Source organism: Bos javanicus, chromosome 4 (genome assembly GCF_032452875.1).
Source record: "Bos javanicus breed banteng chromosome 4, ARS-OSU_banteng_1.0, whole genome shotgun sequence".
Lineage (NCBI taxonomy): Eukaryota > Metazoa > Chordata > Mammalia > Artiodactyla > Bovidae > Bos > Bos javanicus.
In genome coordinates, this window is record NC_083871.1 from 28,768,750 (window position 1) to 28,782,691 (window position 13,942).

The following is a 13,942-nucleotide window of genomic DNA, read 5'->3' on the forward strand; positions in this document are numbered from 1 at the left end:
TCCTTGCATGTAGTCAACACAGATCCCCATATTTGGTACAACTGTCTTTAGTTTATATTATTACTTTGTAAAATGTTTTACTTTAAGATATCACATTTGTAAAATTACCTTGTTTACAGCATTTGAAGACACAAGGCCAGAAATACTGTAAACTTGATTTGTACATTGAGTGAAAAAAGAAGATGATAGAATCCCATTAGAGGAAAACAAGTAAACTAGATTGTCACTTTAAGAGATTTCTTATGGAGGATTTATTCTTTAGCTTGTTATGATTTCATTTTTATAGAAGCAGCTGTACTTGTTATCGCACTCTGCCACATCATCAGTCATCTAGCTACTGCAGAGAATTCCCCCTGGCAGAACAGGACATTCATGGGTTTATATTACTGCCATAAATTCTTTCACTGTAAGTTTTTATACAAATAATCCCATGTCTCTTGTATACATTACGCCAATTGGTTAATAACATGATCTCTACCAGGGGATTTCTGGAATGTTCTATCATTTAAAACAATGGTCCAGAGTACATTATTACATACACTAAAAATACTCCAAATGAAATCAGGCACTCTGAGGACATCTATATGATGAGAAAATACTTTTTCCCTTGATTTTTCAATTTAACCTGGTGACTTTTCTTTTAGCTGAATGACATGAAAACAAGTGTTGGAAAAAGCGATATTATAAGGTTAGTATGTTAAAAAAAATTAACAATAGAGTACATTCTCAAATGAGAATAAGTTTCAGGCCATGAAACTTTTCACAGTTTTTTTCTTCCATTGCTGTTCAGAATCCCAGCATTTCCATCATGCCAGTTGTTAAGTAGTTGTCAGATTTTCGGCCATTAGCAATTTCTTCACACAATAGAAGTGAAGAGTACTTAAGAACACCAATTGGTCCATTGACTAAAGCATGAATGTACTAATCTGATTTTCTTTTACCTCCTTTTATGTGTGAAGAATACGATAATAGGATCTCAAATGTTATTCCACAACTCTAAAAGTTGAAAATGTTCTTCCTTGGGTCTTCTTTCATCAATTATACCATCTGCTATGTTCTGGTGAGCTCCATCCATTTCTGATTGTACTAAACCATTAACTGGGTCTCAGATTTTAGTGATAAATAATATCATCTGAAGAACCACAGGAAATTTTTCAAGAAAGAATGCGGATATAACAAAAAGTACATCGATTTAGATTTGGAGAAGAGAGTTTGGGGATAGTGTGCATGATAATTCAGAGTGATCTGATTTAACATCATGATTCCAAGGCCAATCACAATTTTCCAATATGAAAAGGATCAAATAAATGAAACTTTAAGTTGCTCGCATACTACCCTCAGTACTATGTTCTTTTGATGTAAATTTATTCAGTAGCTTAAATTTAGCTTCAGTTAGAGTTTAAGGTATGCCTGCTGTTGAAATAAAAAATAAGGTCACTCCAAAAATGATATCCTCAAAATAGAGGTAAGTAGATTATCAAGTTATAGATTTATGTATATAGTAGAATCCCATTTGTAGGGAAATGTCATAAATATGTTTGCTTGTGCTTATACTATTTAAAGGTATCTATAAAAGTATTAATTGTGGAAATAGATGGGGAAACAGTGGCAACAGTGTCAGACTTTATTTTTGGGGCTCCAAAATCACTGCAGATGGTGATTGCAGCCATGAAATTAAAAGACGCTTACTCCTTGGAAGGAAAGTTATGACCAACCTAGATAGCATATTCAAAAGCAAGAGACATTGCTTTGCCAACAAAGGTCTGTCTAGTCAAGGCTATGGTTTTTCCAGTGGTCATGTATGGATACGAGAGTTAGACTGTGAAGAAAGCTGAGCGCCGAAGAATTGATGGTTTTGAACTGTGGTGTTGGAGAAGACTTTTGAGAGTCCCTTGGACTGCAAGGAGATCCAACCAGTCCATCCTAAAGGAGATCAGTCCTGGGTGTTCATTGGAAGGACTGATGCTAGAGCTGAAACTCCAGTGCTTTGGCCACCTGATGCAAAGAGTTGACTCATTGGAAAAGACCCAGATGCTGGGAGGGATTGGGGGTAGGAGGAGAAGGGGATGACAGAGGATGAGATGGCTGGAAGGCATCACCGACTCGATGGACATGAGTTTGAGTGAACTCTGAGAGTTGGTGATGAACAGGGAGGCCTGGTGTGCTGCGATTCATGGGATTGCAAATAGTTGGACATGATTGAGCAACTGAACTGAACTAATACCAGGAAACTCTGAGAGCAAGAATAGTTTAATTGTAATGTTTATTTATATTTTTTGTACTATTTGAACTTTAGGAGAATAATTGTGTAGTTTTTTCTTTTCTGAAAGAAAAAAATTAAAAACAATTTAAAGACAGATGAAAGAAAAATGATGTGAACTCTTCTAATCTTTATCAAGAAAGATATATTTTTTCATTCTGACATATAAAAAATAGTACTGTCATTTCCAAAATGTAAATGAGTTAAAGAAACATTTTATTTTTTAAAATTTGTTTATTTTAATTGGAGGATAATTACTTTACAATATTGTACTGGGTTATGCCATACCTTGACATGAATCAGCCATGGGTGTACATGTGTTCCCCATCCTGAACCCCCTTCTCATCTCCCTCCCCATTCCATCCCTCAAGGTCATCCCAGTGCACTAGCCCTGAGCACCTTGTCTCATGCATCGAACCTGGACTGGCGATCTGTTTCACATATGATAATATACATGTTTCAGTGCTATTCTCTCAAATCATCGCATCCTCACCTTCTCCCACCGAGTCCAAAAGACTATTCTATACCCCTGTGTCTCTTTTGCTGCCTCCCATATAGGGTCATTGTTACCATTTTTCTAAATTCCTTATATATGTGTTAGTATACTGTACTGGGTGTTTTTCTTTCTGGCTTACTTCAGTCTGTATAATAGGCTCTAGTTCATCCACCTCATTAGAACTGATTCAAATGCATTCTTTTTAATGGTTGAATAATATTCCATTGTGTATATGTACCACAGCTTTCTTACCCATTCGTCTGCTGATGGACATCTAGGTTGCTTCCATGTCCTGGCTATTATAAACAGTGCTGTGATGAACATTGGGGTACACGTGTCTCTTTCAATTCTGGTTTCTTCAGTGTGTATGCCCAGCAATGGAATTGCTGGGTCATATGGCAGCTCTATTTCCAGTTTTTTAAGGAATCTCCACACTGTTCTCCATAGTGGCTGTACTAGTTTGCATTTCCACCAACAGTGTAAGAGAGTTCCCTTTTCTTCAGACCCTCTCCAGCATTTATAGTTTGTAGACTTATGGATTGCAGCCATTCTGACTGGCGTGAAATGGTACCTCATAGTGGTTTTGATTTGCATTTCTCTGATAATGAGTGATGTTGAGCATCTTTTCATGTGTTTGTTAGCCATCTGTATGTCTTCTTTGGAGAAGTGTTTAGTTCTTTGGCCCATTTTTTGGTTGGGTCATTTATTTTTCTGAAACTGAGCTGCAGGAGTTGCTTGTATATTTTTGAGGTTAATTCTTTGTCAGTTGATTTGTTTGCTATTATTTTCTCCCATTCTGAAGGCTGTCTTTTCATCTTGGTTATAGTTTCCTTTGTTGTGCAGAAGCTTTTTAAGTTTAATTAGGTCCTATTTGTTTATTTTTGCTTTCATTTCCATTACTCTGGGAGGTATGTCATAGAGGATGCTGCTGTGATTTATATCAGAGGGTGTTTTGCCTATGTTTTCCTCTAGTAGTTTTATAGTTTCTGGTCTTACATTTAGATCTTTAATCCATTTTGCATTTATTTTTGTGTATGGTGTTAGAAAGTGTTCTAGTTTCATTATTTTACAAGTGGATGACCAGTTTTCTCAGCACCACTTGTTAAAGAGATTGTCTTTTGTCCATTGTATATTCTTGACTCCCTTGTCAAAGATAAGGTGTCCATAGGTGTGTGGATTTATCTCTGGGCTTTCTATTTTGTTCCATTGATCTATATTTCTGTCTTTGTGCCAGTACCAAACTCTCTTGATGATTGCAGCTTTGTAGTAGAGCCTGAAGTCAGGCAGGTTGATTCCTCCAGGTCCATTCTTCTTTCTCAAGATTGCTTTGGCTATTTGAGGTTTTTTGAATTTCCATACAAATTGTGATATTATTTGTTCTAGTTCTGTGAAAAATACCATTGATAGCTTGATATTGATTGCATTGAATCTATAGATTGCTTTGGGTAATATACTCATTTTCACTATATTGATTCTTCTGATCCATGAACATGATATATTTATCCATCTATTTGTGTCCTCTTTGATTTCTTTAACCAGTGTTTTATAGTTTCTATGTATAGGTCTTTTGTTTCTGTAGGTAGATTTATTCCTAAGTATTTTATTCTTTTCATTGCAATGGTGAATGGGATTATTTCCTTAATTTTTCTATTTTCTCATTGTTAGTGTATAGGAATGCAAGGGATTTCTCTGTGTTAGTTTTATATCCTGCAACTTTACTATATTCATTGATTAGCTCTAGTAATTTTCTGGTGGAGTCTTTAGGGTTTTCTATGTAGTGGATCATGTCATCTGCAAACAGTGAGAGTTTTACTTCTTCCTTTCCGATCTGGATTCCTTTTTTTAATTTTTATTCTCTGATTGCTGTGGCTAAAACTTTAAAAACTATGTTGAATAGTAGTGGTGAGAGTGGGCACCCTTGTCTTGTTCCTGACTTTAAAGGAAATGCTTTCAATTTTTCACCATTGAGGATAATGTTTTCTGTGGGTTTGTCATATATAGCTTTTATTATGTTGAGATATGTTCCTTCTATTCCTGCTTTCTGGGGAGTTTTTATCATAAATGGATGTTGAATTTTGTCAAAGGCTTTCTCTGCATCTATTGAGATAATCATATGGTTTTTATTTTTGAATTTGTTAATGTGGTATATTACATTGATTGATTTGTGGATATTGAACAATCCTTGCATCCCTGGGATAAAGCCCACTTGGTTATGATATATGATCTTTTTAATATGTTGCTGGATTCTGTTTGCTAGGATTTTGTTAAAGATTTTTTCATCTATGTTCATCAGTGATATTGGCCTGTAGTTTTCTTTTTTTCTGGCATCTTTGTCTGGTTTTGGTATTGAATTCATCACTCAGTCATGTCTGACTCTGCAACTCTGTGGACTGTAGCCTACTAGGCTCCTCCATCCATGGGATTTCCCAGGCAAGAATACTGGAGTGGGTTGCCATTTCCTTCTCCAGGGGATATTAGGGTGATGGTGGCTTCATAGAATGAGTTTGGAAGTTTACTTGCAATTTTTTGGAAGAGTTTGAGTAGGATAGGTGTTAGCTCTTCTCTACATTTTTGGTAGAATTCAGCTGTGAAGCCGTCTGGTCCTGGGCCTTTGTTTGCTGGCAGATTTCTGATTACGGTTTCGATTTCTGTGCTTATGATGGGTCTGTTAAGATTTTCTATTTCTTCCTGATTCAGTTTTGGAAAGTTACACTTTTATAAGATTTGTCCATTTCTTCCAAGTTTTCCAATTTATTGGCATATAGTTGCTGATAGTAGTCTCTTATGATCCTTTGTATTTCTGTGTTGTCTGTTGTGATTTCTCCATTTTCATTTCTAATTTTGTTGATTTGATTCTTCTCCCTTAGTTTCTTGATGAGTCTGGCTAATTCTTTGTCAAGTTTATTTATCTTCTCAAAGAACCAGCTTTTAGCTTTGTTGATTTTTGCTATGGTCTCTTTTGTTTCTTTTGCATTTATTTCTGCTCTAATTTTTATAATTTCTTTCCTTCTACTAGCCCTAGGGTTCTTCATATCTTCCTTTTCTAGTTGCTTTAGGTGTAGAGTTAGGTTCTTTATTTGGCTTTTTTCTTGTTTCTTGAGGTAAGCCTGTATTGCTATGAACCTTCCTCTTAGCACTGCTTTTACAGTGTCCCATAAGTTTGGGGTTGTTGTGTTTGCATTTACAATCTCTTCTGTGCATATTTTGATTTGTTTTTTGATTTCTTCTTTGATTTGTTGGTTATTCAGCAGCGTGTTGTTCAGCCTCCATATGTTGTAATTTTTAATAGTTTTTTTTTTTTTTTCCTGTAATTGACATCTAATCTTACTGCATTGTGGTCAGAAAAGATGTTTGGAATGACTTCAGTTTTTTTTTAATTTACCAAGGCTAGATTTATAGCCCAGGATTGGGTGGCCTATCCTGGAGAAGATTCTGTGTGCACTTGAGAAAAAGGTGAAATTCATTGTTTTGGGGTGAAATGTCCTATAGATATCAATTAGGTCTAACTGGTCCATTGTATCATTTAAAGTTTGTATTTTCTTGCTAATTTTCTGTTTAGTTGATCTATCCGTAGGTGTGAGTAGGGTATTAAAGTCTCCCACTATTATTGTGTTATTGTTAATTTCTCCTTTCATACTTGTTAGCATTTGTCTTACATATTGCAGTGCTCCTATGTTGGGTGGGTATATATTTATAATTGTTATATCTTCTTCTTGGAGTGATCTTTTGATCACTATGTAGTATCCTTCTTTGTATCTTATCATGGTCTTTATTTCAAAGTCTATTTTATCTGATATGAGTATTGCTACTTCTGCTTTCTTTTGGTCTCCATTTGCATGAAATATCTTTTTTCCAGTCCTTCACTTGCAGTCTGTATATGTCCCTTGTCTTGAGGTGGGTCTCTTGTAGACAGCATATATAGGGGTCTTGTTTTTGTATCCATTCAGTCAGTCTTTGTCTTTTGGTTGGGGCATTCAGCCCATTTACATTTAAGGTAATTATTGATAAGTATGATCCTATTGCCATTTGCTTTGTTTTGGGTTCAAGTTTATACACCTTTTCTGTGTTTCCTGTCTAGAGAAGATCTTTTAGCATTTGTTGAAGAGCTCATTTGGTGGTGCTGAATTCTCTCAGCTTTTGCTTGTCTGTAAAGCTTTTGATTTCTCCTTCATATTTGAATGAGATCCTTGCTAGGTAGAGTAATCTGGGTTGTACGTTTTTCTCTTTCATCACTTTAAGTATGTCCTGCCAATCCTTTCTGGTCTGAACAGTTTCTATTACAAGATCAGCTGTTATCCTTATGGGAATCCCCTTGTGTGTTATTTGTTATTTTCCTCTTTCTGCTTTTAATATTTGTTCTTTGTGTTTGATCTTTAATAATTTGATTAATATGTGTCTTGGGGTGTTTCACCTTGGGTTTATCCTGTTTGGGACTCTCTGGGTTTCTTGGACTTGGGTGACTATTTCCTTCCTCATTTTAGGGAAGTTTTCAACTATTATGTCCTCAAGTATTTTCTCATGGTCTTTCTTTTTGTCTTCTTCTTCTGGGACTCCTATGATTAGAATGTTGGGGCATTTGACATTGTCCCAGAGGTCTCTGAGGTTGTCCTCATTTCTTTTAATTATTTTTTCTTTTTTCCTCCCTGCTTCTTTTATGTCCACCATTCTGTCTTCTATCTCACTTATCCTATCTTCTGCCCCAGTTATTCTACTGTTGGTTTCCTCCAGAGTGTTTTTTATCTCATTTATTGCATTATTCATTATTGATTGACTCCTTTTTATTTCTTCTAGGTCCTTGTTAAACATTTCTTGCATCTTCTCAATCCTTGTCTCTAGGCTATTTATCTGTAACTCCATTTTGTTTTCAAGAATTGGATCATTTTTACTGTCATTATTTTGAATCTTTTTCAGGTAGACTCCCTATCTCCTCTTCTTTTGTTTGGATTGGTGGGCATTTATCATATTCCTTTACCTGATGAGTATTTCTCTGCCTTTTCATCTTGTTTAGATTGCTGTGTTTAGTGTGGCCTTTCTGTATTCTGGCAGTTTGTGGTTCTTCTTTATTGTGGAGGTTCCTCCCTGTGGGTGGGGTTGGACGAGTAGCTTGTCAAGGTTTCCTGGTTAGGGAAGCTTGCATTGGTGTTCTGGTGGGTTCTGGTGGTGCAGCTGGATCTCTTCTCTCTGGCGTGCAATGAAGTGTCTGGTAGTGAGTTTTGAGATGTCTATGGGTTTGGTGTGATTTTGGGCAGCCTGTACATTAAAGCTCAGGGCTATGTTCCTATGTTGCTGGAGAATTTTCATGGTATGTCTTGCTCTGGAACTTCTTGAATCTTGGATGGAGCTTGGTTTCAGGGTAGGTATGGAGGCTTTTGTATAAGCTCTTATAAATTAGTGTTCCCTGGAGTCAGGAGTTCTCTGGTGTTCTCAGGTTTTGTACTTAAGCCCCCTGCTTCTGATTTTCAGTCTTATCCTTACAGTAGCCTCAAGACTTCTCCATCCATACAGCACTGATGATAAAACATCTAGGCTAATGGAGAAAAGATTCTCCACAATGAGGGACACCCAAAAAGTTTCACTGAGTTACATAGAGAAGAAAAGAGGGAGGGAGATAGAGGTGACCAGGAGGAGAAGAGGGGGAATCAAAAGGGGAGAGAACAATCTAACCAGTAACCAAATCCCTATGTGCTCTCCACAGCCTGGAACACCCAGAGAGGTTCACAGTTTTACATAGAGAAGAGAAGAGGGAAGAATGAGATAGAGGTGATCAGGAGGAGAAGAGGGGGTCAAAAGGAAAGAGACAGATCTAGCCAGTAAGCAGTTCCCTAAGTGTTCTCCACAGCCTAGAATACCGAAAGAGATTCACAGAGTTGGGTAGAGAAGAGATGGGGGAGGGAAGAGATAGAGGTGACCTGGGGGAGAAAAATGAGAGTCAAAAGTGGGAGAGAGCAATCAAGCCAGTAATCACACTCCTAAGTAAAAATAGGTACTGAAGATTGGATTCTTAAATGTACAAAATTGATAACAAATACCAAACAGCAAAGATTAAAAATCTAGAGCAGAGGTTAGACTCTCAAAAATACAATATTAAAAAGAAAGAAACAAAACAAAATCACAAAGATTATAAAAAATATGAAATTTGCTTTAAAAATAGGGTCTTTTTTTGCAAGGTAATAGTAGGTTATAAAAATGAAAATTAAAGGAGTAATATAGGACTTAAAAATAAAAAAAAATTTAAATGCTAATAGTAAAAATATTTTTAGGAATTTCTCTGGAGCTGTTGTGGGTAGTGTGGGGTCAGTTCAGTTTCAGATAGTTCCTCGTTTCAGCTTATATTTCTCAAGATATGTAGGCCCCTTCCAATGTAGTCAGTGCTAACTACAGGGTTTTAATCTGTTGCACCTGTCACTTCCAAGGCGGTTCCCTCTGTTTATTTTGGCTGCTTCTATTTGCAAGTCTCTTCAGTGTCTAATTTCTGCCCTGACACAAGCGGGTGAAAGTGGTCACTTATTTAGGCTCACTTGTTCAGTCGTGCTGTGGGGAGGGAGGAACACTGCAAACAAATATCACTGGCATGTGTGGGGAGTGCTCGCAGTGTCTGGGGCACACTGGGTTTACTCCGGCTCATGGCATGTGTGCTTTCCCAGTCTACACTGCTCAGGCTCCCGATTGCTCTGCAGGGGAACTGTCTAAAGTGGGCCCTGGGTTGTGTGCACTTACCAGGTCTAAGCTGCTCAGGTTCAGGTTCTTGGGTACTCCACAAAGGCGCAGACTCGGTTGGGCCTGCGTTTTGTACCCTTCCCAGGTCCGAACAGCTCAGGCAACCATGTGCTTGCCGAGCTCACTCTCCTTAGGTGTGGTTCATCTTATCACCTTTCCCTTCCCAGCCACTCAGTTTCCCGGGTGTGCCTTCAGGTGTGCCGTGTGTCTCTTCTGGGGAGCTGATCTCTGGCTGCAACCCTCCCAGCAGGTGTCATCCTTCCAGGATCCTAGGAAGGCTTGTTTGGCACCTGGGAACCTGCTTGCAGTTTGGTGGAGGATGCCGTCTCTGGGGCTGAGTTTGCCCCTTTCCAGCTCTGGCTGCCACCCGCCTGCCTCCCTGCCTCCTGTAGCAGATGGGCCAACCTGCTACCAGCTAGCTCTCTGGTATTTGCTCAGTCCTTTGTTCTGTGAGCAGGCCAGACAGTGCCTTAGGTTAGGGCTCTTCTTTTTTCAAAAAAAATTATTTATTTTAATTAGAGGCTAATTACTTTACAATATTGTATTGGTTAGGGCTTTTCCCAGGAAAGTTCTTTCTCTCTCTTTTTTTACTCTCTCTCTCTGGCTATCCCACAGTTTCGGTTGCTATTTCAGGTTAGCTCTCTCGGATTGCCCTCAGGGCATTCAGTCCGGGTCCTTACCCTAGGCAATGTGGCCCATGCCTCCCTGTTCAGTCCCGGCTTGCTGGTGGCGGATGCGAGCATCTGGGCTACTTCTCCACTGGGAATTGCTGTTAGGCACGTAATTTATGGGTTTCATTTATTTATTTATCCTCCCAGTTATGTTGCCCTCTGAGATTCCAAAACTCCCCACAGACCCGCCGGTGAGATGGTTTCCTGGTGTTTGGAAACATCTCCTCTTTTATGACTCCCTCCCAGGGATGGATCTCCAGCCCTCACTTTTTTGTCTCTCTTTTTATCTTGTATATTTTGTACTACTTCCTTTCAAAGACAATGGGCTGCCTTTCTGGGTGCCTGGTGTCCTCTGCCAGCGTTCAGAAGTTGTTTTGTGGAATTTGCTCAGCGTTGAAATGTTCTTTCGATGAATTTCTGGGGGAGAAAGTGGTCTCCCTGTCCTATTCCTACGCCGTTTTAGGACCGCCCCTTAAAGAAACATTTTAATATTGTGTTAAAAAAAAAACAAACATGATTAGCCATGGATCATCTAATTTGTGTAATATTTTACAAGCATAAATTATTCAGTTTGGTAACTTACTTTAAAATAGAGAATATTATAGTTGTGTTGTAAATTCTAAACTTTAATCAAGATTTTGAAAAATGAGGATTGTCCTTTAAAATATATTTTCTTTCAGTGGTCAAAAGTAGGCCAAATAAACATGATCTTTATGTGTAGAATGATAAATATTTTTAAAGCTATAAATAATATGTCTTTTTAAATTTCACAACCCATCAGCTTTGTGCTACATAGGTATAGGAGATCTGTTAATTACCATGATAAAAATCAAGGGAAAATGCACAGGAAACTCAACCTCCTACTACTATCTAGGTTTATGTTGGACTTAGGGATGATAGAATTAGATATTTAGAGAGTAAGCATGATAAAACGAATTATAAGTAATGCCATTTGAGAATTAAAATTAATATTTTTTATGCAGCACTGGAACATTCAGGGAGATGTTGACTTCTATGCTGCTACTACTGCTAAATCACTACAGTCGTGTCTGACTCTGTGCGACCCCATAGACGGAAGCCCACCAGGCTCCCCTGTCCCTGGGATTCTCCAGGCAAGAACACTGGAGTGGGTTGCCATTTCCTTCTCCAATGCATGAAAGTGAAAATTGAAAGGGAAGTCGCTCAGTCGTGTCTGACTCTTAGCGACCCCATGGACTGCAGCCTACCAGGCTCCTCTGTCCGTGGGATTTTCCAGGCATTGAATGGGGTGCCATTGCCTTCTCCGTTGACTTCTATAGTTAAGTGCAAAGTGGAAAGCACAGGTTGCACAGATCTATGTCAAGCCACCTCTCAATTAATGAGCACTCTACTCAAATGCAGTGGACTTTTATTGCATTTTTCTGTTATTTGACCCCTGTAAAAAATTTTTTTCTGGTGTATTCTGTGTCTGGTTTGGGGCATTAATAATCTTACCAGAAGAAGTTTAATCAAAATATGAGCTATAAATAGTGTTTTCCTTGAAATTCTTCCTTCATGATATATGAATTCATTTAGATACTATATTTCTCTTACTTCAAGCATCTTCTTTCTTTCTGTAGAAGCCCTGGTGCTTCCTTTATTTATTAATTTTTTATCTGCAAAATGACTATGACAAAACAATAGGCTGATCAGTTGTTTTTTTTTCAATTGATGGTGTCACAAGCAGTGACCTTTCTGTTAATCAGGTGGAAATGATTAATCTAAAACAATAAAAATTTAATTTATCTCAGTCAATAGGGATAATATTTTAGATACATATGGTGTTATGTATGCATCTGATACGGTGAGGTTTCACTTAGAATAATAAAGCCGCAGTTTGATGATCTGGCACAGGAGAAACTGGAACGGAACCCACTTCCAAGATCTAATTCCAGACTCAGTCTTATTTTGTAAGTTCCTACAGGAAGAAAATAGAGTACTCCAAGTTCTGTCCTTTCAGTTCTTATCTGTAACATATACCTACCCAGCTGTTTAGGAATCTCTTCCCTCAGAGAAAATAGGAATAAAACAAATATTTAAATGAAGTGTTTTTGGACTGTTACACAAGATAACACTAAGATTTATAGATAATTTGCCCATTGATATGTAAGATTTATTATCAGAAGAAAGTAATTTTAATGAATCTGCATGTTCATTCATTTATTCAGTCAACAAACATTTACTCACCGCCATTAGCATCACTTTTGTTTCGTGCCACAGGTCCATAAGATAGTGAAAAGCAGTTTACAAACCACTGCCCTACGTGGACTTACAATTGGACAGAAGATAAATTCTGTCCATATGTGAGGATTATGTGAATCATCATGAAATAAATAGCTAAAGAAGAATTATGACGAAAAATATTGTACACTGCTTGTGATGAGTATGTAAATCTTCATTGTGAAAAGATCAATTTTTATTATGTAAAGCCTAATTTCAGTGTTTCATTTCCCCCAGTAACAGATTTATTTTTGTGATCCTCTTTGTTAATTTTTATGTATTTATTAAGTAGGAACAGATGTCATTATTTCAGTTAGGATACATACCTAGGGATAGTGGGTAGATGGCATGGTGGTGGAGGTGGCAGAAGAGATTTTGTATCTTTCTAACTCCCCACGTAAAACAGAACCACTAAATTACAAACCCCCCAAATCTATGTACATGTATGACTAAACAAGGTGACAAGGTTTCCCTACAAACTCCAAAACCCTCACATACAAGCAGGTGGAGATGATGCACCCAAAGCCTCTGATCTCAACATCTGTATGGAAGGAAGCTGAAAGAAACAGATCAGATCAGATCAGATCATTCACTCAGTCGTGTCCGACTCTTTGTGACCCCATGAATCACAGCACGCCAGGCCTCCCTGTCCATCACCAACTCCCGGAGTTCACCCAGACTCACGTCCATCGAGTCAGTGATGCCATCCAGCCATCTCATCCTCTGTCGTCCCCTTCTCCTCCTGCCCCCAATCCCTCCCAGCATCAGAGTCTTTTCCAATGAGTCAACTCTTCGCATGAGGTAGCCAAAGCACTGGAGTTTCAGCTTTAGCATCATTCCTTCCAAAGAAATCCTAGGGCTGATCTCCTTCAGAATGGACTGGTTGGATCTCCTGGCAGTCCAAGGGACTCTCAAGAGTCTTCTCCAATACCACAGTTCAAAAGCATCAACTCTTCAGCGCTCAGCCTTCTTCACAGTCCAACTCTCCCATCCATACATGACCACAGGAAAAACCATAGCCTTGACTAGACGAACCTTTGTTAGCAAAGTAATGTCTCTGCTTTTGAATATGCTATCTAGGTTGGTCATAACTTTCCTTCCACGGAGTAAGCGTCTTTTAATTTCATGGCTGAAATCACCATCTGCAGTGATTTTGGAGCCCAGAAAAATAAAGTCTGACACTGTTTCCACTGTTTGCCCATCTATTTCCCATGAAGTGATGGGACCAGATGCCATGATCTTCGTTTTCTGAATGTTGAGCTTGAAGCCAGCTTTTTCACTCTCCACTTTCACTTTCATCAAGAGGCTTTTGAGTTCCTCTTCACTTTCTGCCATAAGGGTAGTATCATCTGCATATCTGAGGTTATTGATGTTTCTCCCGGCAGTCTTGACTCCAGCTTGTGATTCTTCCAGTCCAGCGTTTCTCATGATGTACTCTGCATATATGTTAAATAAACAGGGTGACAATATACAGCCTTGATGTACTCCTTTTCCTATTTGGAACCAGTCTGTTGTCCCATGTCCAGTTCTAACTGTTGCTTCCTGACCTGCATACAAATT